A 27389-nucleotide genomic window follows, 5' to 3' on the forward strand; every position below is an offset into this window, starting at 1 on the left:
AATGGCATAAAATATTTTATTGATAAATAAATAGTAATTTATTCTAAGCACTAACATATTAAGCATCTAGGTTATTTCCAGATTCTTTTTCCTATTAGAAGGACACTTGTAGACAAATTACACAAAGCAAGATTAACCCTTTCATAGAAATTTCTAGAAATCAAATTTCTAAATAAAATTAGGCATATTGAAATGCTTTAGATACATATGGACTAATATTTCTTGGTAGCAAATGTGCCCATTTCAATATTTACATTTATGTACATAAAAGACTTCTTAAGTTGCACATAAAATATACTAAATAGTATATCCAACATAAAATGAATTTGAAAATATATGAATTAATTAAAAATAACACTATATTTCCTTTCTTAATTTATGTTTTTCTTTGATTACCAGAGTGACTGAGTGATTATCAGAGTGGCCAGTTATAATTCTCCTATGGATTGTGTATTTCAATTTCCCACTTTAAATTTTTTCAGAGGAGGCATTATCTAAATGAACGGTGCTATTGCCTCTTGCCCTTCAACAACAGGGTATCTGTGCTTTCTTTCAAAGCTCCCTTTCCCTGTTGGGGCCTGTTATCCAGTGTCCAGAACCCCTCACAGGACCCAAATGTGCCAAGAGGAGGGTCATTTCTCTTTTCCCCAATAATGCCCTCAGATCCACATTTGAGACTCATCTGCTTTATATGTTTTCAGAAAATGTTTTTACATTTTGGCATGCTAATGCTATTATTTTCTAGTTGTTGTTGTTTTTTATTTATTTTAAGGTTGATTAATAATAATCCAAACTTTTATATGCTTTTGGTGGTTTCATTACATACAGTTTGGAGGACAAAAGAAGAGGTTGTTATTATAAATGAGGTGTATTTTTTCTAGCAATAATATGTTCCTAGAATGTGTTTTGTAGGTTTGGTTTTAAGTGAAACTTTATAAAGTATTTGATATGGTCCTACCATTTGTCAGATAAGAGAGAATTTGTTTTGGCTTATAATAAAGTAGAAATTTTATGAAAGTTTAATAGCTTTGGCTGTAACTGTCATTTCAGGAGAAAAAATGTTTCCTTGTGGAATATTTTAAGTCCAAAGGGGAAATTGATCTCTTAGAGCAGAAGTTAACATTAAAGGATTGTCAAAGTCTATGAGATAGGGTGTTCATAAACATCTATCACTGTCCTAGATATGCATCAGTAACTTTCTTCAGTTAGTTTAGCAATGATGGTCACTGCCTTAACAGCTGATGACCTACAAGGGCTAACTGATCCAGGCCTGTCACCCCCTTCCTCTTCCTCCTTGTTCACTTTGCTTCTAAAGAGCCCTCAATCAGGCCTCCCAGGCTCCTTACCAACAGCCTTTGCTCTACCAATTATCTTTGCCTGGAATGCTTCTTCTTCCAGATATCTTCCTGGCTAAACCTTCCTTCTTTTTAAATCTTTAGTCAAGTGTCACTGTCTCAGTGCATCCTATTTGGACCATCTGATTTATCCCATCAATTTGCTTCTTCTTTTTTTATTTTATAATACTTATCAATTTATAAAATATTATACAGTTCATTTATGTATTATATTTATTGTTTCTTGCTGATTATCTTTTCCTTCCTTCTAGGGTATTGCTTCCATGAGTGCAGAAATGTGTTTCTCTAACTTTGCACGCTGGTGTAACCTAAATGTCTTAAATAGCTCCAGTTATACAGTAGGTGCTCAATAAATATTTTTTTAAATAAAAAAGATATATTAAAGTAGATAAATTAGAATAGGCTCAGTAGCTCAAATTTTGTCATCAGATACTTAGGCAGTGGTGTGCTGAATGTTCAGTGATTAGTTGTTTCAATTTGCCCATAGTGGATATATTTACACCATTAAATTTCGCACACACTATGAATTAGGACTTTTTTCTTCACTCTCAGAGGGTGGGTTATCAGCATACCTCTGAACCCAGGTATTTCATTTCTTTAGTTCTACCATGCTCACTAATTGGGATTTTGGTCATTGGCTTGTTACTTCATGACTGAAATATGACTGTCGCTTCAGCAATATCTTGACTCACTTTAAGGATTTATGTATTTCTTGAGGAAAGGTGAAAGCAAACTATCAGTATGACTAGCTCTTTTATCAGACACCCAAAGCTCTCTCAGAAGCCTCCTAAAACATTAATGCTAACCTCTCATTGGCCCATATTTGTCACAGACCATCTGTTACTTGCACAGGAGACTGCAAAGTAAATGTTTAGCAATGGAAAATATTCTACCACGATTGCCTTACAGCAGGGGTCCTCAAACTGCGGCCCGCGGGCCACATGCAAATACAAATATTGTATTTGTTCCCGTTTTGTTTTTTTACTTCAAAATAAGATATGTGCAGTGTGCATAGGAATTTGTTCATAGTTGTTGTTTTTTTTTAAAACTATAGTCTGGCCTTCCAATGGTCTGAGGGACAGTGAACTGGCCCCCTGTTTAAAAAGTTTGAGGACCCCTGCCTTACAGTAATCATGACTCAACTCCTGAGAATTATTAGTTGCTAGGGAAGAAGAGGAGTATGAAGGCTGTAAGACTGACAACTCAGAGTGGTTACTAAATGCAAACCATGATGAAAGATTTTTTAAGTATTGAGTTATTTAAGAGGTAGACAGTTGAGCATCTGGAATTTTGAGGCAGCCACATATATGCGAAAATTCAACAAAATTCACAATGGGGATGGAAAGACAAATGGATTGGTTTCATTTAGAAAATCCCTTAGATATCTATATAGTAGGTTAGCATCACGTAGGCTCAGTTATATACTGTGATTACATTTGTCCTTGAAGAATGTCAAGTCTTCTATTTTGTTTTGTTTTTTCCTTTGGAAAATGACTTGATCTTGACTTCAGTTTACCATTTTTGATGTATTATATGCCTGATAGTCACAGTGGGAGAGTGTAAAGCGCTATTTTCAAGATATGTAGAATTAACCTTTTCTATTTTCTGTGCACAAGTATATTCCACATAGCCTATTTTAAGAAGTACTACAGAGGGTCACTTTTAAGTACATGTTCTGGGTAGCATACCTTAGACAAATCATCCACAACTGAACAGTAGTTTCCATTTAAAGACAGCTTTAACATCCAAAGGGCAAGGACCAATGTTTGGTTTGTCCTAGAAAAAAAATATCAGCAAGAAAGCAATTGAGTTCTATTTAGATTGTGACAGGTGCTCTCAACTATTGGGATGTTGAAATAAAGGCAGGCTTGTATTAAAAAAAAAATCTATGGGGACTGAGAGCCTATCTTGATTCAATCAGTTCTGTTGATTATATTTCTTGAACATCTCTTGAATCAATTTTTTACCTCTCCTTCTTCACCACAGCTATATTAGTGACAGCAGCCCCTCCCCAATGCATCCTCCACACTGTATCCAGCCTTATCTCTCCAACACCAAATCTTATCACATCAAAGCTCTCCTAAACACAAAACAAAAGTGAAAAATCTTTAGTGTCCCCAAGATAAAGCCTAGATTTTTCAGCATAGCATAAATCTTTTAACACACAGGTACCAAATTATGAATCCTGTGCCATCTCTCACTATTCAACTAGCTCTACCACACAGAATGCCATTCTTTCCCAAGAATAAACCACACTTGTGCTTGCTTTTGCATATATTGCTTCTTCTAATAGCAAAGTGCTCTCCTATCTGAAAAAAAGATCACATTTCCACTCATTTGCAGCCTTCTCCAAATTAGTTAATATCTCTCAAACTAATTCCCTCAACAAAGCTATTTTTCACATCTGTTCTTAATCATGAATTGTTCTGATTAATATTTTAATTTACTTGGTGTCTGTATCCCTCATCTCAATCTTCAAATTCCCAAAGGGTTAAGGGTACTTTATTATATTTGCTTGGTCTAGGGCAAGGAAAGTTGACATTCTTATTAAATGAATGGATTAAATAATAATTATTGTAAATCTTCTGCATGAGTAGACAAATACCTTTTTTTCAGGTAGGGGCTTATATAAATTTAATCCTATATAATAAAAGCCTAATATGCTAAGTGTCTGGTCATCCAGTCGTCTGTTCAACCAATCAAAGCATAATATGCTAATTATATGGTAAGGCTGCTCAACCACTTGCTATGATGTGCACTGACCACCAGGAGGCAGAAACTCTGACCTATAGGTTAGCTTGCTGCTGGGGTCTGGCCAATCGGGACTGAACGAGGTGGGCCGGACATGCCCTGGAGCCCTCCCACAATCCCTCCCCAGCTGGCTAAACTCCTGTGACCCTCCCCAGCCCTGATCGTGCACCAGTGGGGTCCCTTGGTCTGGCCTGTGCCCTCTCACAATCTCGGCTGAGGGACCGCCCCTGAGTGCATGAATTTTGTGCACCAGGCCTCTAGTGAATAATGACATAAGAGAATACAAAAGTACATCTAAACGTGATACAGTCAAAATTCACTAAAAATATTCAGAGAAAGCAGTAAATGAAATCTGATGTAGTGATTTAGTTTCGATGAGAATTAGAACATCATTTGAATCTTAACATAAGCATAAAGTTTTCATAGTCCATAGGGGAAGAACAAAAACAAAGCTGAAAAGCAGAGGTAACTTTGAGGATGAAATGAAGCTGTGATTATAAGAGTTAGGTTGTCTGGTGCCTCCGGTTTGTACTGTGTTATAGTAAAAGACATGATTAAACAGAAAAGGTATAATGAAATCTGCTAAGTTTAGAATAAGAAGATTTGGAGTTTGAATCCAAGTCCTGATTGCTCATGTGTGACCTTCAGTGAGATTGTCGTGATGACAATATTCAATAATGCAAAATAAACTGATGAACAAAATAGATCCAGAAGCATAAAAGCATGGAACAGACTTTTGACTCTCTGCGTGAAGGTGGGAGTGGGTAGATATGAAGAGATTAACCAAAGACCTTGTATGCATATATGCACAGCTCATGGACACACACTAAATAGTGTTGTGAAGGCCTGGGGGAAGTTATGGGCTGGAAGAGGTTAATTAGGGGGGGAAGGGGGACATCTGTATTACTTTCAACAATAAATAGTCAGAGAAAGATAAATATCACATGATCTCACTGATCTGTGGAATATAATGAACAACATAGTCTGATGAACAAAAATAGAACCAGAGTCACAGAAGCATCGAACAAACTGTCCAACCTATGAGGGGAAGAGGGGGTGAAGGGGTAAGAGATCAACCAAAGGACTTGTATGCATGCATATGAGCATAACCAATGGACACAGATGGGGGTGGGTGGGTAGTGAGGGCATGTGCTGGGGGGTGGGGGGCAGCCGGCGAGAGGTCAATGGGGGAAAAGGAGACTAATGTAATACTTTGAACAATAAAAAAATTAAATTAAAATAAATAAATGAATCAGGTGAAATTCTCTAGCATGATACGTAGTAAATAATAAGGATTCTAGAATATTAAATAAATCTAAATAGGATTAGAAGAAATAAAGTTTCCTTAGGGCTTTAACAGACATGAAATATAATTCAACATCTCACAATCACAAAAGCTGCACTTTTCCTTCTCTCCTCTGCTTGTAATCATAGAGGTTGTTTCCTATGTGATGAGCCAGTATCGTCAAAATGATAGCATAATTCAGAATCAAAGACCTTTGTTTAATTTACTACATTTCAGGAGGATAGCATCACTTTGGGGAAAGACCCAGGAAAACATGGAGTGCTGAATAAACAAACTGACTAACCGTGCAAGTTTCCTTAGAAGAGTATGCATCGTGAACTTGGAAGGGATAAAGGTTATCATCTCCAACACTGTCCAGCTGTTTATAAAATAACTGAGCCCTGGGGAGATTAAGCAAGTACCTAGGGCCACAGTCATTGTAGCAGGGTGACTTCTAGACGATGACTTCCATATCTCTATGATCTCTGAAGCGGTAGCCCTTCTCACTGGACCGAGGTGGGTATCTGTCAGCAACAGGAAGATCAGACCGTGCATCTTTATCTTTAGCACTGTTAGCTAACTCCCTTGTGCTCAATGCAAACCCATTTTTAAGGCATACAGAGATGCCCAGACAAAAATCCAAATTACAGTTGCAGCAAAACCCTTGCTATTTCAGTACATTAGCTACAGATTCAATAAAGGTAAAGTGGTTGTTAAGCTTTTCAGCTTGAAAGGCATCATTTTTTTATTGCACTTGGAAGAAAAATGTGGTGGCACCCACCCAAAATCATAAAACCAGGACATCGAACAAAAGATGCTGTGAGCCTTGAGGCTCCATTATAATTTCAGATTTGGTGTGCTTCCCACTCCGTAAATCACCTGAAATTTACAGCTGCACCTGCAAACCCAAGTGTGAGGCTGAACTCTTAGATAAATAGAATTGCTCACAATGTTCCCTGAATGTGCACTGTTAGCAAAACTGGGCCCTCAGCCCAAGTGGGGCTCCAGATTTACCCAAATTGGTTGCTTCTATGTAGTCAAAATCAATTGGAGCTTTGGGAATTAAATGTATTTAGAAATAATGTCAATCTTTTAGATATTCCAAAAAAGTCTATAATAAGGCATGTGGGAACATAAATTGATACGCCATATATCTTACTTGTGATATTTGATTCATTTCTAGCTTTCTCTGCTTTTTCCATTTTTTTATCATTATTAAAGATGAAAAAATTTAATTTTAAGAATAAGTAAAACAATAACAGAATATTTACTGAGGAAATTATATACATAACACTGGATCAGGGGCTACAAAGCATGTGTGCAAATATACAGACACATACACACACACATATGATGACATGGTCACATGGTCCCTGCTCTAAAGATCAGCAGAGATGGGGAGAGAAGAGTAACACTTACATGTTAAATGCCTACTATGTGCAGAGTGCTTAACATATAATAGAGAAATACACATACCTTCCATTTCCTACTCTCTCTGAAATGTCTTGCTTAAACATGACATTTAATCATGGTAGAAATTGTGGCTCCAAGTTATTTTCATTCTCACCCATCAAATAACAAAATTAAGGATTCGAACTATTCATTCTTTTGCTTAACATCACTGAATTATTAATGCATCCAAGATTTGAATCCACTTTTCTTAGTCTTAATTCATGGTCTGTCTATGATATCATGTTCTGATCTTTCCACTGCACAAAGGCTTGCTTTTCATGGAATTTCTAGTAAATGCACCTATTCATGGAACACACTGAACTTTAGGTGGGTCTTGAAAGATCGATAAGATGTGAATGTCTGTAAAGGAGAAAAGAGATCTGGCATGAAAGTACAGATGAGAAATGAAGGGTTTGAGTAACACAAACAAGAAAACCAACCTACTAGTAGTGTGGCTAGAATGGTATGTTTAACTTGAAGACTTGTGAGAACCAAAATTTAGAAATTTAAAAATATTATCCAGAAATATATAAAACGGTGGAGAATTTAAAATTCAAGGACTAATAACTATCCATTAGTATCAAATGGTTGCCACTTGGGCATGAGGATATATTTCTCTCCACCACCATTTGCACCTGTGCTTCAATAGTGAGCTCCTTTCATTACCTTCTGCCAATTCACTGTCAGTCACTTTCCTCTACTTGTGGTTAAGAAGAGAAAATAGAAATACAAACTAGTTCTTTGCATGAAAGGAACATGTTATTAGCATTTTCTTTTTAGAAAATTATTTTGAACTTCTAAGGTGTTGTTGAATATTAATTTAAATGCTGTGAGGAAACCAAAATTATATACTACAGGCTCAAATACATGGAGATTATAATCTAGTTAAAAGTGTTTATTAATAAGGTATTTTGGGTCAATGTAAAAATTTACAAAGTTTTTATTTTGAAACTTATTTTCTAAGGAGCCATTTGATGGAAATTGTTGACCAGAATGGATACTTTTTTAAAAAATAATCAAATGATTGCTTCTTTAAAGCTATCTTCTATAGAAATATAACTAACTATAATTCATTGTATTGTTAGAAATGACTATAATTTATTGTACAATTTTATTCTGTGATAGTATATCAATATATATATATATATATATATATATATATATATATATATATATATATATATAATTACTGCTGGGTGATATTCCAACTCTGTCTTTTTAGACTTCTTTTACTTACACAAATATGCTACATCACAGAAGAGAAATTTCCATTTTTCCAAGGAGACAAATTATGATGTCCCAAAGAATGGTGGGGGAGTATCACACTGATAATGCATGTCTAGAGCACAAAGGACAGAAGCCTGTTAGGAGAGCAGTGGTCCTCCATCTGATGGCTTTTCCTTGATTCATCCCACTCTGCACTTTCGTCCCACGCCATTTGCAAGCTATGAAACTCTCACCTCTTATCAAGTGCCCATCAAGGAGGGTACTTTCATAAAATAAGTTTCCAAATTGCATACACTTTCATGCCCCTGTAATAAACATGTTTTAATAGGTAAAGTCTCTATTGCTCCAAGCAATCTGTAGAAAATGAACATTCACACTTGGTATAAGGATGTGTTCTCCAAACATTTGTTGATCAGGTAAAGGTTTCCTTTCCTTTTTCTGTAATTGTTTATTAACATTCACATGTTATAATACAGTTTTGGAGATGTTCAGCTTAAATTATAAATAGAAACTTTATATATTTAAAATATAATGAAATGGAAATCAACTCTAAAATAATAATGACTGCTAAGAAAATTCTAAGGTAAAAACTAAAAAAATTCATATCTAAAACTGACTCAAAATGAAATTTAAAATCTAAACATAAAATGAACCAAGTGAGATACTAAATATTACTCATCAAACTATCTCTAAAAAGGCAATTGATTTAGAAAGTTTTGTGGGTAAATGAATTACAATTTGTGAGAACTATATAATTCTGGGGTATTTAGGCAATACAAAAATAAATGAAAGAAATATAAGATGGCACTATTTGCAAATGGCACATACAGATATTATTTCTAGATATTATTCATGCCTTTAAAATATTATATTTGTGACCATTGTTACAAAAAACATACATTTTATTGGACAGCCTATTCCAAGTAAAGCATATTATGTTCAAGTAGAATTTTCAATACACGCTATTTGAGTGCAGAAGAGGAATGCGGGAATGAGGTGATGGAAGGATAGATCACCTTATAGTATTTTGCAAAACTTACACTCATTCTCTGCCATACTTGCCATGACAATAAACATTCATGTTTTTGAAGGACTACACTTTGGAACATTCCTAGTTGTCTTTTGATGTCTGGCCTGTCTGAAGAGTGCTCATCTAATAGCTTGTTGCTCATTTGTCTCAAAATCCAGCTTACATTTAACTTGATTCACATAAATCTTTCCTGAACCCCTCAGTTGTAAGAATTTTTTAAAAACTATCTTAACTTAACTCCTTATTTGTGATTAGTATGTGACACTTTTTAGCCTTTAATTTCATTGATAATTGTGCACATTATATCTTTCACCAACCAGATGGTGTATTACATTCAGAAAAATGTCTAGACAGATTCAATTTTCTATTTCCAAAATTCCAAAAAGTTCTTAGTATATAGCAGGGGGAGGGAGCATGAATATTTCTAACACTTGTATCTAATGGTACAAGGCAGACAAACCAACTGAATATTCTAATTATCTATATATATAAAAGCCAAGCAACAGGAATGTTGAAAAAACCAGAATGACCAGAACGACCATTCGCCAACCAGCCTGATCGGGGCCCTGATTGGCCCCCCCAACCTCCCATGGCCACTGCCCCCAGCCAGCCCCACCCCTAATTGCCTCCCCACCCCTGCCCCATCAGAGGCAGGGCTGGCCAACCTCCTGCAGCCCCTCCCCACTGCCACCCAGCCTGATGGGCTCCCATCAGGGCAGGCTGACCAGACCCCACCCTGCACAAATTCATGCTCCAGGCCTCTAGTTAAGAAATATCTGTAACTCAAAGAGGCATTTCTCTTTTTGTCTGTGTCAGAGAGAGAAAAGAGAATATCAACTAGATAAAAGGTGTACATTTTGTTTTTTTAATATATATTTTTATTGATTTCAGAGAGGAAGAGGAAGGGAGAGAGAGATAGAAACATCAATGATGGGAGAGAATCATTGATTGGATGCCTCCTGAATGCCCACACTGGGGATGGACCCGGCTACCTGGGCATATGCTTGACCACAGAATCAAACCCTGACCTTCCGGTTCATAGGTCCAAGTTTAATCACTGAGCCATGCTGGCTAAAATGTGTACACTTTCAACAAACTGTTACTCTAATTCTCCGGTTGAGGTTTCCTTTTGTGGAACCTAGATCAGGACACAGAAGGGAGAAAGGTGCCCAGGGCATGCGTTTAAGGTGGTGCAAGTGTGGAGTCAGCCGCTGAGAGTATTTCCATAAATTGTGACTCCTAGCTGACTCATTCATATCACCCTGGTCTCTGCAACTGCCCTCTTTTTTTGGCCCATTTTTCCTCTAGACTTCCAGCGCCTTCCTCTGATGACAAATTCTGAGATGCCCACTCTACTAGAGCTTTGAACCAGTCATATTTAGGAGCTGTTCTCTTTTACTGCCACATCAAAGCCCAGTTGTATCTGCACCATTCGTAGGGAGAACACTGTCATGTAGACTATTTTATAAATAGCCATTTCTTTTTTGAGATAAAAACAGGCTGAAAAGCATTTGATGTTAGCTCCCCAGGTAGTACTTGCATTTTAAAGGAAAATGCCTGAATACTAAGGAATATATTTTTAGTGTCCTCAACGCTCCTCTCCACCGCCCTGTCTCTGCTTGCATGACCGGATCCCCCTGTCCACCCACAGCCCCCATGGAGCCTCCTGTTGGGGACATTCTGCCTCTGATGTGTACAGGGAGCCGCCATGCACATTGCAGTCTGCACCAGACCTGACCTCTTCTTAGTTTGTTCCATACACTTTTACTTTCTTATTTAGTGTTATTTTTCAATTGTATTATATGCATGGGTTTTGTTACCTTGATTGTATTTCAGTTTTTTACAATCAGGTTTTGCCACATTCAGACTCTTTTTCTTTTTTTAATAAAGCACAAAACATGAATTCTCTGACATCGAAGCAGACTGAAATAGGGTGAAGGAAGCTATAGATGTTGGTGGCAGGATTCTCACTTTCATCACTCAAATGAATTCACCTTTGCAACCCACCTTACCTTTGCCTCAAGCCAGCCCGGCCCTGCCAGCCTGTCTTTCCCTTCTGCTTACCACAGCCTCCTGATTGCTAACAAAAGAATCTTATGGTCATTTCTCAAAGTGAAGTGAATACACTCTGTTTTTTAAAAAATGACTAATCAACCTCTAAGCTGAAATCTAACTACACAATGTGTGTAGGTCTGATAGCCCTGTACCATCTTTCTTCATTAAAACCTCTATGCACCAGTGATCCGTAAGATGTTCAATGACTTTACAAGTGGTGATGAAAAGACATTAGAATCAAATAGTCTTTTTATCCAAAACAATTTAACCCTCCTTGACATACTTTTAGCATGGAACTCAGTGATTTTAAGACATTATTAGAAATGCTACATTGTGTTTTCTTTGCTTGTTTGCTAAACTTCAGTTAAAATCAAAAGTAATTAAATAGTAGTAGATGAAGACAAAAGGTTTCATTTATCTTTTCCTGACATAGATATGGGAACAAAACAAAAAAAAGATTATTCAACTCCCCCAAATTACAAAAACAGTGACTCTTTTTCAAGCAAATATTAAGAAAAAGATGACAATGAGTGTTTTGGAGCATGGACTTTGGAGAAAGATTTAGTTTTGATGTTGTTTTAATTTTTCAAAATGGTGAATTTGAACATACACATGAGTCTTATTGTCTTATAAACCCCCTTGTACCTATCACCTTAACTCAGCCCTCGTCAATCCTGGCCCAACCTCACCTCTTCCAAATTTTTGAATGGGTCTCAGAAATCATATCATTCCATTTACTAATGTATCTGTGTATAATTTCACAAATTCATTTTTTTAACATAACCAATTATTATTACCAGATATAAAAATTAAAAGTAATTTATTATTATCAAATATCTAGTCAGCATTGATATTTCGACTTGTTCATTAATATGAAACTGGATTTTAGTCTCTATCTTTCAACTTATTTCTGTATGGCCTTGTTTTCCTTACCTGTAAAATAATGTTAAAGCCCCATCAGAAAGGTGAATTAAGTTACTATATATCTATTATATATATATATATATATATATATATATATATATATATATATATATATACCTATTGGTGCCCTATCACCTGTTTGTCACTTGGAAATAATAACAAACAAAACCACATTATGATGTTAAAGTTAAGATGGAAAAGAAAAAAAGGGTGGCAGTATGTCAACTTTCTCCTTTATTGTAAAGCATAACTTTGAGACTATGGTAATATTTAAGTAGCAGAAATTTCTCTTGCATCTGAATCCATAGAAGGGACAGCCAACTCCAACTATGTATTCATAAAAGTAAGTTTCCCTTAATGTAGGTAGATCTCATAAATATTTATCCTAATCACTTTCCCCTCCTGTGAAAAGAGAAATTCCCTTCTCCATTTTAATTTGTCACAAAAACACAATTTTCCTTATTTTCATATTATTTCAAATTAAATAAGGAAAGCTAAATGTTAAATATATTGGCCTAAATTGCTAAGTTAAAGTTGAAGTCCAAATACATTTTAATGATAATAATGTTCAATTGCTAATAACAAATGTCTAATTTTTTCCTCTGAGCAGTGTATGTGAAAGCCTGTTTTTCCAGGCTCACTAACACCTTTTTAATTTTTACCCATTTGATTTATTTAAAAAATATATCTTTGTTTTAAATTGCACTTCTTTGGTTTCTACTATGGTTTAATACTTGCTATTTTATTGGCTATTTTTATCTGCCCTTTATGCATATTTATATACTTTTCACATTTTTCTATTGGAGCACTTTTCTCTTTCATATCGAATGCTTTTATCATATGTACACAGCACTGTTTTATCTCCCATTTTTTCCAGGTTGCCAGACTGACTCAGAACTGCCTGCATTTTTTACTAGCATGGTGTGTTTTGAATACTTATTATCATTGAAAGTACATGGTTTTTAAAAGTTGGGCATGTCAGAATATTTCATAGTAATAAATTTCTACCCCTCCTAGTGTCTTTTAAACATGGCAAATTGAAAGTGACATTTTGCTAGATGTATGGTCAGAGAGTTGACCAATTTCTAATCAGAAACAAGAACTCAGATATCAATTCAAACTCTACCTCTCTCTTTTTTATTTTCTTACCTGTTTTCATATGAAATAGAAAACTACATCTGGTCGGGCATTTATGAAAAATCCAACCAGTTGTTGGCTTTTTTTGTTTGTTTTGTTATTTGATTTTTCATTTGTTTGTTTTATGATCCTCCATCTGTATTATATTCACTGATATGACTGAGTGGCCTTATCTGGTGAGGGTGAGCCATCCATCAAGTGCACTTAAGCGTTTGCTGTATGCCCAGAACTCAGTTCTGGGAGACAGAATAAAAGAGAAGGAATACCTCTGTTACTACCCTCAAAAGGCTGGGTTGTGGACAGTAGCGGTAGGAGGATGCCTTTGCCCAAACAAGTTTAGAGTTATTTTTTCAGTTTCCTTTTGAACTGTGATCAGTGGGTGTCCTCTGTGTCCCCACCTGTTGCTGGTAGAAGTGAAATTCTTGGGGTGCTGTGGGAATAAGAATTTCCTGAGGCTCCCCATGGGAGGATGAGGTATTGGGGAAAGCTTTATTGGTGATATAACATTAAGGGAGTTTCCCTCCAAGGTCCTATCTCCCTCCATCCCACCATGGAACAGTTTCATTTTTGTCTTCAGCAGAGCTAGAACCAAAGCCACTATCCAGAGATTCTGATCCATATTAAGGGCCAACCCAGTCCAGAGTCTGGCTAGCTTAGCTTATGTTCTCAGCTGTCATCCATTGCATGTGGAGTCCACATAGCCATGGGCCATGCAGCTTCCAGGGCCATATGGCAGGCTAGCACAGGTCACCGAGCAAGTGAGTTCAAGGAAGCAGAGCATAACAAAGGGACCAAGAGAGGGAGAATTATTTGTTGTGGGAATTTTAAAAAGGAGCTTAACCAATGAATCTTCCAGGATTTAATGCCCGAACAGTGGCTCCACCCACTTTAGCCAATTATCTTTTTCCAGGTTAGACTGACAGGCAAGCCCCTTCCCTACATCACTCACCTTCACCACCCATGTGCCCATCTTCCCCCTTGTTGGACCCCGTCCCGCAGTGATCTGCAGGGAATGGACCAGTGGTTCCCTGGGGAGTATGAAAGTTCCCAGACGACCATGCTTGTAATGTCTGACTTCCTAGTATTCATTTTAATAACAAGGTAGTTATCAGGGTAACAGAACCTGTTTGTGCCCCCATTGTTTTTTATTTACTATGATTTTTTTAAAGGGAATAATTATAACAACTTGATCATTATGACTTTCACTAAACTTAATTTAAAATAGTAAAATGGCTGTTAGCCGACCTTGTCTTTACCCCATACAACATTACTAGGAAATTCATTTTTTAAGGGGAAATAGCACTGGCCAGTGTGATCAGTGGTTAGAGCTTCACCCTGCACTCAAAAGGATCACAGGTTTGATTCCCAGTCAAGAACACTTACCTGGGTTGTAGGTTCCATCCCCAGCCTGGTCAGGGCATATGTGGGAGGCAACCAATCCATGGATCTCTCTCTCTCTCTCTCTCTCTCTGGAAAAAAATATCCTTGGATGAGGATTAACAATCCTATATAATAAAAGAGTAATATGCAAATCAACTGAGCAGCAGAACGATGGATCGCTATGACATTCACTGACCACCAGGGGGCAGACGCTTAACGCAGGAGCTGCCCCCTGGTGGTCAGTGTGCTCCCACAAAGGGACAGCTGCTCAACCAGAAGCCAATAAGCCAGGCTCATGGCCGACGAGTGCCTCTGTGGCAGTCGGACATCCCCCCAAGGGCTCCCAGACTGTGAGAGGGTACAGGCCAGGTTAAGGGACCCCTGTCCCATTGCAAGAATGTTGTTCACTGGGCCTCTAGTAAATCCTATCCTAAATAATAAAGATGTAATATGCAAATTAACCCTCATGCCCTCACAAGATGGCTGCCTACAACCAGGCCAGCAGGGGGGTTAGTGAGGGATGACCAAAGAACTGAACAGCAGTCTGCGTGGGGTGACCAGGTCAGCAGGAGGGGCAGTTGGTGGCAACCAGGCTAGCAGGGGGGGCAGTTAGGGGCAACCAGGCCAGCAAAGGGGGCAGTTGGGGGTGACCAGGCTGGCAGAGGGGGAAGTTAAGAGCTACTAGGCCAGTAGGGAGGGGACAGCTGGGGGCAATTAGGCCAAGATGCAGAGGCAGTGGGGGGCGATCAGGCCGGCAGAGTGGGGCAGTTAGGGGTGACCAGGCTGGCAGGCAGGTGAGTGATTAGGAGCCAGTGGTCCAGGATTGTGAGAGGGATGTCTGACTGCCGGTTTAGGCTCGATCCTAAACCGGCAGTCGAAAATCTGCCAAGGGGTCCCGGATTGGAGAGGGTGCAGACTGGGCTGAGAGGGACCACCCCCTCCACCCCCTTGCATAAATTCCGTGTACTGGGCCTCTAGTAAGTAAGTAAATAAATAAATAAATAAGAAACAATTCTTGTCACTATTGATTATATTAAAAATACTGACCATAACCTTAAAAACAAGTTTAAAAGAGGGTCTTTCTGTAGTAGAAAACATATTTGGACAGCAGGTGGGTCTTCCTTATTTATCATCTGCATCCTCATGGCCAAGCTTAGTGCCTGGCATATAGGAGACAATAATTTTTATTGAATAAGTGAATAGAAGAAGGATTCATCATTTCAGAATCATATGATAAAGCAAGTATTTCCTAATTTAACACTGACATTGAGATTATGCCTCATATCCCAGGAACAAATAGCTCCCATTGTTTACATTTAGAATATTCATCATTGAAATAAAATTCTATTTAGAAATGTTTATAAGCATAGACAAAGTATTATTTGAAAAATAATTTAGGCCTAGACAGTTTGGCTGAGTGGATAAAGCATCAGCCTGTGGACTAAAGGGTCCTAGGTTCAATTCCAGCCAAGGGCATATACCCCGGTTGCATGCTCCAGGCCTGGCAGCAGCAGCTCCGCGGCACCCCAGTTACAAGGGACATCGACACAGCAGCCAAGTTCATTGGGGCTGGGGCCGCCACAGTAGGGGTGGCAGGCTCTGGGGCTGGAATTGGGACTGTGTTTGGGAGCCTCATCATGGGTTATGCCAAGAACCCTTCTCTGAAGCAACAGCTCTTCTCCTACGCCATCTGGGCTTTGCCCTCTCAGAGGCCATGGGGCTCTTTTGTCTGATGGTGGCCTTTCTCATCCTCTTCGCCATGTGAAGGAGCTGTCTCCACCTCCCATAGTTCTTTTTCCCGTGTCTTGTCTGCCCTGTATGTTCCTTTTCCTATACCTCCCTAGGCAGCCTGGGGAAAGTGGTTGGCTCAGGGTTTGACAGAAGGAAGACAAATAAATACTGTATTAATAAGAAAAATTAAATCTATCAATAAGTTCATATTAACTCCTGCCATGTCATTGTCAAATACAAAAATATTTCAATCCCCCCCCCCCCCCGGTAGAAGGCGTGCAGGAGGCAGCCAATCAATGACTCGCATCATTGATGTTTCTATCTCTCTATCTCTCTCCCTTCCTCTCTGAAATAAAATAAATAAATAAATAAATAAATAAATAAATAAATAAATAAATAACTCAGTCGTATAGTGCATGCAAATATGTGCTTCCAAGTAAGATAAGCTATTCAACTAGGTGAGAAATGTTGTATTAGAATAATAATATTTTCATGAGACATTTCCAGAATAATCATCTCCAGAAAACAAGAATAATTAATTGGAAATGACAGGATCAAAATGATCTAGCCAAATGGCTTGATATGCAATTGAGGCTTAATAGATTAGAAAATACAATTAATTAATTATAAGAAAAATGGAAATTGTTTGTAAATTATCAAGTAATTGTACAGTAAAAATAGTTCACTGATTTCGTAGTAAGATTACCATCTGAAGATTTAGGAGCAGCAAAATGTTTCAGTTACATATAAGTTAATGGAACATTTTTTTTCCCTTTCTTCTGTGAGTCTCATCTTCTTTGACACCTGACTAGAATGGCTAAAGCAGTCTTGTTTTCTTGCTTTGAGAAGTTTCCTTTCAGAAACTGTTGTCATTTGAGAATAAAATGTCTGTATCTTTCTACTTCATTGACTCCCCATCTGTTGTTACAATCATTGGAGAACATTTCTTATTTTCCTCACGGTATCTCTTAATTTCTTTTTCTCTTTTTAACAGTTTTATAATTAATGTTATATTGTGGTAAATATCCTTGGGAAAATGCTACAAAAATATTTCAGTGAGAAATGTTTACATTACAGAAAACTTGAGGTAATCTGGCTTCCATAATGGGACCTGAATTTCCTTTCTTTTAATTGAGGAGTGGATGTTATGCATTTCATTGCTAGTATTGTTGTTAATAAATATGAATTACTTATGTAAACTAAATCAAATTGAATGGATGGGTTTGTTTTCTGCACAAAACAAATAGACATCCTGAAATAATTGATTATTAAATTGAGGATAAATCATTGACATTTTCTCAGATTAACTTCAAAAGTGATATTTAGTTTATATAGCCCTTTAAGTCTATCAATAAGTTCATATTAACTCCTGCCATGTCATTGTCAAATACAAAAATATTTCATTCAAATAACATCAATTTTTTAAAAAAAAAAAATCCATTTTCATATGTTTCAGGATGCTATTCCAGGTTTGATTCAGAGAAGAAACTGTAATATTTCAGAAATCAATAAGTGTTAATACCAACTTTAAGTAGAGAGTGGTAGTTTGCTTCTCTAGGAATGAAATAGAGGTTGTATGGAGGGATGGAAAATAGATTCCAAAACTAATTTGCAAAGACACTTGAGGTAACAAAATTAAAATTAGTTTCCACAGCTGAAATTATTTTACACTGTCATGAAGAATAGTATGATAGGGCCTTGAATTTTTACATTATTTGTTCCTACTCAATAAGTTATTCTTCTTGATTTAGAGGTATACATTAAACTTTGCAAAAAATCTTTCCTGGATAAACTAATTATAATTTTAGAAGTTGGAAAACTACTACTATAAATATCGTACAGAGTTAACGAGTTGAAAATATGCTTTCGGATAACACAGCCAAAACCATTTCTTACAGTGATATAAATTGAATGATAAATGTGATTAAGCATCTCTTGTATATTAATTAATTGACTTTTATGACACTTCTGAGATTTTAAAGAGTATTAAAGTAGCTTAAACATTCCCAAAATTTTGCTTCTGCTTCCATTCTTATAAATGCTTAACCTTTGAAAGTGACAGAATAATCCCGTTTTAACATTTCACAACATGGAAAAAATTCTGATTTCATGTTATTGTAAATTTTGATTAACCGTATTAATAAAACTTATACTAAACTGTTTTTGCAACAGAAGGGAAAAGAGAAATTAAAACAAATTTTCTCAGATCAATTTTAAAAACCCTGAAACAAACATAAAACTTAGCCACTTGTTTCATTCTTCTCTCTGCCTTCTTAGACTTTGGGAAACATAGTCTGTACTGAATTTGGTAAGATCTTGGATTCTGATCATGTCAATTTGAATTACAACTGTATACTTACTAGCTGCATGACTTAACATTTTGACCTTTATTCTTTTATATATAAGGTTAGGTAGCAGTAGACTTTACATATGGGATTGTTATCAGAATTAAATGACAGGTATGTAAAGCATTTAGTATAGTCTCTAGTATATATTAATTGTTCACTAACTCTTAATTATCAACATTATTATCTTCTCTGTCTTTACAACTAAAGATGTAACAACAAAAAAATGAGATAGAGCAAATAGAATGATGTATGAAAGACAATGAAGATGAGAAAGAAAATAGGAAGGTACAGAATACCCTGAAATAGGCACTTACAAATGTTGGCATGGGCGTGATCAAAGACATTGAAAAAACTAGAAAGAAGTAAGCTAATATTTATTGAGAAATTACAATATGCCAAGAACTTTTGAAACATATTCTTAAGTCATTTCTAATTTACATCATAGGAATTACACTGTCTTTTAGTTTAGAATGAAATAGAAGCTCAGAAATGGATTGCATTTGAATCAAAGTCTTGTATCTAATATATTACTAACAAGAAAGAATTGATATTCAAATATTTATATTTCACATTTTGTTTTGTTTCTTCATTTTATCACATATGATTTCTGATATCTGAAGGCTAGGGAAACTAACTCAAAATATACCACCTAACAATGTTATTCCTCTAAGAATTTTCTTCTTTTCCCCTTTAAAATGAATCCCTATAAAACTTGATCAGGGGGTAGGGCCCTTGACTTATCTCTCATCTTCTACCCAACTTCATGCCATCTAATTTTCAACAGTATCAAGGGAGAAAAATAAATATCCTTGAGGTTTTAAGAGGTTGGTAATACTCTAGAAATTAAAAAAAAAAAAAACATTGCTAAAACATTGCCAATATCAACTTAAATTTGGCCCTGCTGATTTTAGATCGCATGAGGAATCCATCCAGAATATTTTCAACTGTTTCCTCAACTATAATTATTATGTATTTTGTAATGGCTTTTACTGAAACATTTTTCTAATTAGGGCTTAGGTTATAGTTATAAATAGGATGCTGGTCCCCTGGGATAACCTGCATCAAGTGACCTTTACAAAAATAGTTAGATGCATAAGCAAATATATACCTAAATAAATGTGAAAATTGTCAAGTGACTGAACAAGTTTACTATTTTTTTTTCTTATTATACTTTTTACCAGAAAATACTTCCATATTTGATGTTAATCATGATGGGTTTTTGTGTGTGTTTGTTTGTTGTTTTAAATATGATTTTATTGATTTTAGAGAGAAAGAGAGAGGAATAAAGTGATAGAAACATTGATGTGAGAAACATCAATCAGCTGCCTCCTGCACACCCCCTACTGGGGATCAAGCCTGTTTTCAAGATCAACAGACCTGAGGCTTTGTTTCTAAGATTACTTGATGTGGGTCAGAACCTCATCGTCCTGAGGGCTTTCTGCCCTTGTGACCTTCTAGATCTGCCCCTTTATGCCCTGACAGGGAATCAAACTGGTGACATCTTCCTTCATAGGTCAATGCTCAACCACTGAGCCACACTGGATTATTATAAAAGGATATAACTCAGGAATAGCCAAATGAAAGAGATGGAAAAAACAGGGTATGTGGAAAGGAGCTTCCACGCTCTCTGAGTGCTCCACTCTTTAGGCGTCTGTACGTATTTACCAACCTGGAAGCTCTTGGAACTGTTCTTTTGGGTTTATATGGAGGCTTCATTACAAAAGCAGGATTAGTTAAATCAATGGCCATTGATGATTGAACTCAACCTCCAGCCCTTTTCCCTCTTGGGGGGCTGAAAGTTCACACCTTCTAGTCATCCTGGCAACCAGTCCCCTTCCTCTGGTGCTTTACAAAAGTCGCCTTATTAACGTAAATTCAGGATGTGATGGAAGGGGCTTGTTATGAATAACAAGACACCCATTTCACCTCGTTAAAAGCAAAAACAAAAGGAGACTAGCCTTGAAAATTCCCTGAGCAGACAAAACTAGTTTACTTGTACAAATAATTCTTGACATAGTTTATTTTGCAAGACTAGATTGACTTGGGTTATTTTTTGCTTATGCCTCTGAAAATTATAAGAAAAATTTGAACTGTTTCCCAAGGTTAATACGAGTTAAGCACTGGAAATTCTAATAATATAACCAATCATTGCGAAGAATAAAATATCACTGTTTCTTACTATATTAACTGTTTTATAACACTATTCACCTGAGCCCCATTTTGTTAATGGCGAAATAGGACCACTTATTAGACCTCTGTCTTTGAATTTGACTAGGAAAGAATTCAGAGCCAAGAATTCAAGTACAAGTGAAAGTATATTTACAAAGCCACAGAGGTAGAGGAAGGGAGCTAGCTGGGCTGCACGGACTCAGGAAACATGTTGCAAAGTCAAAAGAAGGACCCTTGGAGCTTAGGCGAGAGAAAGCAGGGAGGAAAGGCAAAGGAGAGAGAGAGGGAGGGAGAGAGAGAAATAGAGAGAGAGCGCAAGTGGGCACATTGGGTCCTTCCTCTTAAGGGCTTTTATCCCTTCTCTAAAGACAGGGATTTTAGGGGAATTCTCAGAGGAGGACTTCAGTAGAATATTCATCAGCTTTTCAGGGTCATGGTCTCTACTCATTGGTTGGCACTAGGGGTCATTAGTCATTGCAGTTGGTCCTGATGTTAGTCATGGTGTCATTTCATCTGGTTTTGCTTCCTTTCTGGGTCCCAAGCTGAAAAATTACTTAAGCCTCCATGTTATCTCAAGTTTGACAAAAACTCTGTCTTCAAGATCAACAGACCTGAGGCTTTGTTTCTAAGATTACTTGATGTGGGTCAGAACCTCATCGTCCTGAGGGCTTAATGCTTAAGAGAGTGGTCCTGTGAGGAACTTGTATGGGAGTCATATGAGACTATTCTCTGCCCCCTTGATCTCCTCTACGGGTCTACTCACATAACTAGTTACATACCTCAGGAGGAAAAGTCAGGGGAGGGTACAAACTCAATGACTACCAACATGAAAGGTCAGGGGATCTAAATGGTATGACCAGCAATGTGCTAAGGGAGAAAAGGTCATTCTGGGGGCAAGGTCCCACCCTAAAATACTTGTTTTCCTAGTTTTTCCCATTTTTCAGCACCTTGGGCTTTCTGCCCTGGTGACCTTCTAGATCTGCCCCATCATCCTTGTTCTGCTCATGTCTGTCTGTCTACTGTATCAATTCCATGTTTTGGTTTGAGTGCTTCCTGTTTGTAAACTGTTTTTGTGTACAATAAACTTTTACTAATTATTACTTCAATAACTTCTATTATTGTTGAACTTTGGAACATCTGTAGTACTCTGAAGTGATTTCGGGAACTGAAGACCAGAGACCAAATATGATGACAAAAATATGCCACCATTGCTCTTATTGCTCAGGAAATTTTGAGGGTTTGTGAAGCTCTGAGCCAGGGAATTGTGGGCCTCTGAATAACTAAATATATAGTTTTTACATATCACAATATTTCACTTAGGCATTTGTCAACTGTGTCTTCTTTCTGTTATTAACTTTTCCACATATGAAGAGAGGATCAGATGTTTATGCTCTTTCTTTTATTGGCCATTGTATACAAGCACAAGGGCCTCAGCCTTCTTTGAAATCACGCATTGGCATTTATTCAAGTACTATTGTATAACATTGTATATAGTATTTCTTCCATTTATTTTCAGTGAATTTTTATACGATTCATTTTTCCAAAGTGATCAATATATTTAATATACCTGTCTTCTATACAAATAGAGAATAAACTAGCAAATTAAATATTTTACTAGTCTCACAAATCCTTGCTCAGAGTTAAATAATTTTTGAATAGGCATTTGAGTCACTAAACATAGAGAAAGAATACCCATCCCAAATGACATATTATCTAAAGGACATGATAAATCTGATTGTGATGGGCTAATACACTTATATTGCTCACATTTTAAAAAGTAAGCAGAAATGAAAGTGGTATAAAGACACTCTTAATTGTTTTTCTGATCTTAAATCTATTTATTACAGATATTTTAAAAATCTGTTCTTTGAGGTCATCAGTAAAAATAAATAAAATATAAATACATAAATATATAAATAAGTAAACAATGACTAGTAACAATTTTACAAACATTTCCAGACCCAGGATTGCAATAATGTGGACCAAGAGCCTATGTAAACCTGAAAGCCTTGACTCATTATCCTAATTCTAGGAATATATGCCAAGTAAAAAACTAACTGAATTTTATATGCAGAGTTTCTCATTGACAAATAATTTACAGAAACAGATATTTGAAAAATTGCCTTTAAGTACAAAAATAAGGGCTTGTTCAATGAAATCATGATTATCTATTTAATGGAGAGATATATATTCTTTAAAAATTACTTATAAAGAATATTTAATGGCATTGGGGAAAAGAGAAAAAGGAAAGAGAAAAATGCAGATTTTCTTTGTTATTTATAATTAAATAGAACAGTATATATTTAAAGTGCAGACATATCAAAATAATATTTTTCTATTTTCTCTAAGAAAAATATTTTAAATTTATATAAATTAAAATTATATATATTTTTATTTTTTATTTTTTTAAAATATATTTTATTGATTTTTTTACAGAGAGGAAGGGAGAGGGATAGAGAGTTAGAAACATCGATGAGAGAGAAATATCGATCAGCTGCCTCCTGCACGCCTCCTACTGGGGATGTGCCTGCAACCAAGGTACATGCCCTTAACCGGAATCTAACCTGGGACCTTTCAGTCCGCAGGCCGATGCTCTATCCACTGAGCCAAACCGGTTAGGGCTAATTATATATATATTTAAAATGTTCTAAGATTAACAGGTTAAACATTTTATAAATCATTATGATAATGTTAAATACTTTAAAAGCTAACACTTAAAACTGAATTACATATTTATAACATATTCTATAATGATGTGTATTATATTTATTAATAATATATGTACTACTGTGAATTTATAAATAGATATTCTAATACTACATAGTTAAACTGAGAAAATCAATCATCAGCCTTGTTCTACTAGGTTGTATAATGATTAAACTATCATATATTTGAAAGGTGCATTATATGTAAGAACAGCTGAGGTCTTTTAAAAGTTTTTTTTTTTTTTTTTTTAAATTTACTTTCTCCAGTGCTGAGATAAAATGTGTTGGCTATAGATAAATTTATGGATTCAACTACTCTGACCCACTTAGAACATCCATACAAAGTTGGAGAACAAATGGCATATTTACAATCACAGTTTGCTGCACGGATGTGGATGGGTAAGTCACAGAGGATTCTTTTAAAGGAAAATAGGAGCTTTAAAATAAAACTCTCGCCCTTTATGATCACTCCCTTGCAGAGCTCATTTACTTTTATGGTCTCAACCATTATTTCTATGTCAAACAACTCCCAAATCTGTATTTCCAGTCATGATCACTCACCCCAGTTCTGAATTCATATTTCATACACAGTTCCACTTAGACATCTAACAGTCTCTGCAAACTCGAAATAACCCACCATAATTCTCCCCACCCAATAAACATGTTCTATTTTCTAACTTTCCAATTTTGCTAATAGCATCAAATGTGCCTAGTGTACCATACCCTTCCAATTCTCTCAACATTAACAACTTGCTAGTGTCTGAACTCCTTGGAGCCCTTTAACTCTTGGGTTAGATCAATCAGCATGTTCTATTGACTCTTTCTTTTACTAACCGCCCCCCCCCCCCCCCGCAACTTCTTACTGCAACCATAGCACTTTAATCTAGCCTTCATCACATCATGTCTAGAGACCTGCATTGTCTTTGTCTTGGATGTCTTTAAATGCAGTAGAGATGTTGCAGATCTTACTCAATCTCACTGCCTCATCCATGAGCTATAGTCAACTTAAAATAGCACAAGTTGGGCCTAGCCAGTGTGGCTCAGTGGTTGAGTGTCAGTTCAATTTCTGGTCAGGACACGTGCCCAGGTTACAAGATCCATCCCCCCAGGGTTGGGCATGTAGGAAGCAGCCTATCAATGATTCTTTCCCCTCGTTGATGTTTCTATCTCTCTCTCCCTCTCCTTTCCTCTCTGAAATATATATATATATATAATATATATATATATAATATATATATATATATAATATATATATATATTATATATATATATTTATTAGAGTCCTGGTGCATGAAATTCATGCACAGGTAGGGTGCCTAGGCCTGATTGGGGCCTTAAGGCTGCCGGCCAAGGCCTTCCTTCGTTCCGCACCACCCCCTGGTGGTCAGTGCACGTCCTAGCGAGCAATCAAACTCCCAGCCTCCAAGTCAAACTTCTGAGGGGATAATTTGCATATTAGCCATATATATATATATACTAGAGTCCCGATGCATGAAAATTCATTCAAGGAGCTTGACCCTCGCAGCCATGGCAGCTTGCCTCGGCCCTTGCAGTCCCAGTTTCTCCTGGAAGGTTGTCCAGAAGGACATCTGGTCTAATTAGCATATTATGCTTTTATTATTATAGATTATTATAGATATATGTGAAAATGGACTACAGGAAATTATAAGATATGGAATCCAAGTAGTGGTCAAATAAACTATGTGTGTGTGTGTCTGTGCATGTGCACAGGTGCATGTGTATGAAGCTTTAATTAACCTGAACACATGTAAAATACCTGCTTTACATTTAGTATATATTCTGGGCTCACTAGGGATGCAAAGATACCTAAGAGGAATGTCCAAATATTTTATATATAATCAAATTGGTGATAGGAGACGCAGGCAAGCTAAACAAAGCAAAAAAGACGAAACAGAACATAGACATCTCTAAGTAACACCTAATTTGTGTCTGATCTGTTATAGAACAAATTTTCAGAAAGTGAGAGCCTCTGTTACATTACTTTAATTTTTTTATTATTGATTTTAGAGAGAGAGAAGAGGAGAGGGAGAGAGAGAAACAAACTTCAGTCAGCTGCCTCCTACATACCTCCCACCGGGGATCAAACCTGCTACCTGGGCATGTTCCCTGACCAGGAATTGAACCAGTGACCTCTCAATACATGGGAGGGCTCAGGTTATTATTATTTTAAGGCGGGGGGGGGGGGGGAGAATGTGTCCCCACTACATCCAAAGCTCCAAACATCTTTCAAACCATGAAAATATTTTAACACCAATATAACAATCCATTGAAGATTCCATTGGTATTTTAAAGATACCAATTATCAAATTATTTAACTTCAACCAACCCCAAAAGATGTATACAGGTAGAATATAAAGATACCATACCGTGTCAGATATAGATTACATTTCTTTTATAAAAAGGAAAAATATGAACTACCATATAAATTGTAAAAAAAATATTAAAAATACTAAAGATGATATCTGAATTACACCCAGGTTGATAGTGCCTTTAGGTGCTTGGTAGATGCAACACTGTGGGCCATGAAAGGCTAATTTTTCAGGAAAGATTAGAAAGTGGTTAGTGACAATAATGGGATCTCAAAAGGGGTTGAACTGATGTATGACTATATTCATTAAAACACTCTTCCAATTTAGATTATAGATTTGGGGTTTACTATTTTTCAAGTCATTATAGCCAACTTTGAAATATTAAACAATCAGATATCAAGGGATACATCCTTTTATTAGCTATCAAATTATGTGTTTGGGATTATATATGATATAGAAGGAATTAAATAGATGAGGGCCAATAGCAAAGCTATTTTCAATAGGAAACACATTAGGAATAGGCATAAAAATAAGTTCCAAAGAATGGTTAAAGTATTCCTAGGTGTGTGTAGAATAGTGAGAGATGCAGAGATCATGAAGATTGTTTGTAAAGGACACAAACACACATAACAATGAAAGTACATAGACCAAAATACCAAATTTGCAAATAATATTCAGTACTTTCAAAGAACCATAAGTTCTTAATACATATTCATTTTATATGTGTTTCTATGTGTATATATATATATATAGAGAGAGAGAGAGAGAGAGGCCCAGTGCACAGATTCATGCACAGATGGGGGGGCGTGGCATGCAGGGATCAGCCTGCTCATCCTGGTCAGCCCATAGGCTGTGGACCTGCCCTCTGAGTACCTGCTCCCACTGCAGGAGCAGCCACTCATCCTGGTCAGCTGAGCAGCGCTCCCACTGTGGGAGCGCACTGACCACTAGGGGGCAGCTCCTGCATTGAGCTTCTGCCCCCTGGTGGTCAGTGAGCATCATAGTGACTGGTCGACCAGTCGTTCTGGTCATTCAGCTGTTCGATTGCTGGACTTTTATGATATAGGATATACATATATTAAAAGGGTAATATGCTAATTTGACCAGACGTATTCCAGATGTCATTCCAGATGTCCTTCGTAATGAAGCCAGGGCCAGAGGGAAACCAGTCTGGGTCCTGGGTACCTGCAGGTGGCCCAAGGGAAGCCAGCCCAGGTCCTGGGTGCCTGCTGGTGGCCAGAGAAGAGAAACCTGAGTCCTGGGTGCCAGAGGGAAGCCGGTGCCAGCAGCCAGGGGAAGGAAGACCTACTCTTGCACAAATTTTTATGCATCGGGCCTCAAGTGTGTGTGTGTGTGTGTGTGTGTGTGTGTGTGTGTGTGTGTGTGTAGAGAGAGAGAGAAAGAGAGAGAGAGAGAGAGAGAGAGAGGCACACACTTTATTATATTGGTAGCTATGACTTAGTATTTTGCCATTACAAAATAGAATTAAAGAAAAAGACTCTCTACTAAT

The 27389-nt window shown here is 36.8% G+C and overlaps 1 protein-coding gene and 1 pseudogene across 1 annotated transcript in view; both read left to right on the top strand.

The window, feature by feature from the left end:
• Positions 1-27389, top strand: part of LRRTM4 (leucine rich repeat transmembrane neuronal 4) — a 697721-nt gene that overhangs the window by 608695 nt on the left and 61637 nt on the right. The gene's annotated exons all lie outside the window — the stretch shown is intronic.
• Positions 16087-16513, top strand: LOC118669366 (annotated as a pseudogene).

This window comes from Myotis myotis, unplaced genomic scaffold, assembly GCF_014108235.1.
Source record: "Myotis myotis isolate mMyoMyo1 unplaced genomic scaffold, mMyoMyo1.p scaffold_m19_p_14, whole genome shotgun sequence".
NCBI lineage: Eukaryota > Metazoa > Chordata > Mammalia > Chiroptera > Vespertilionidae > Myotis > Myotis myotis.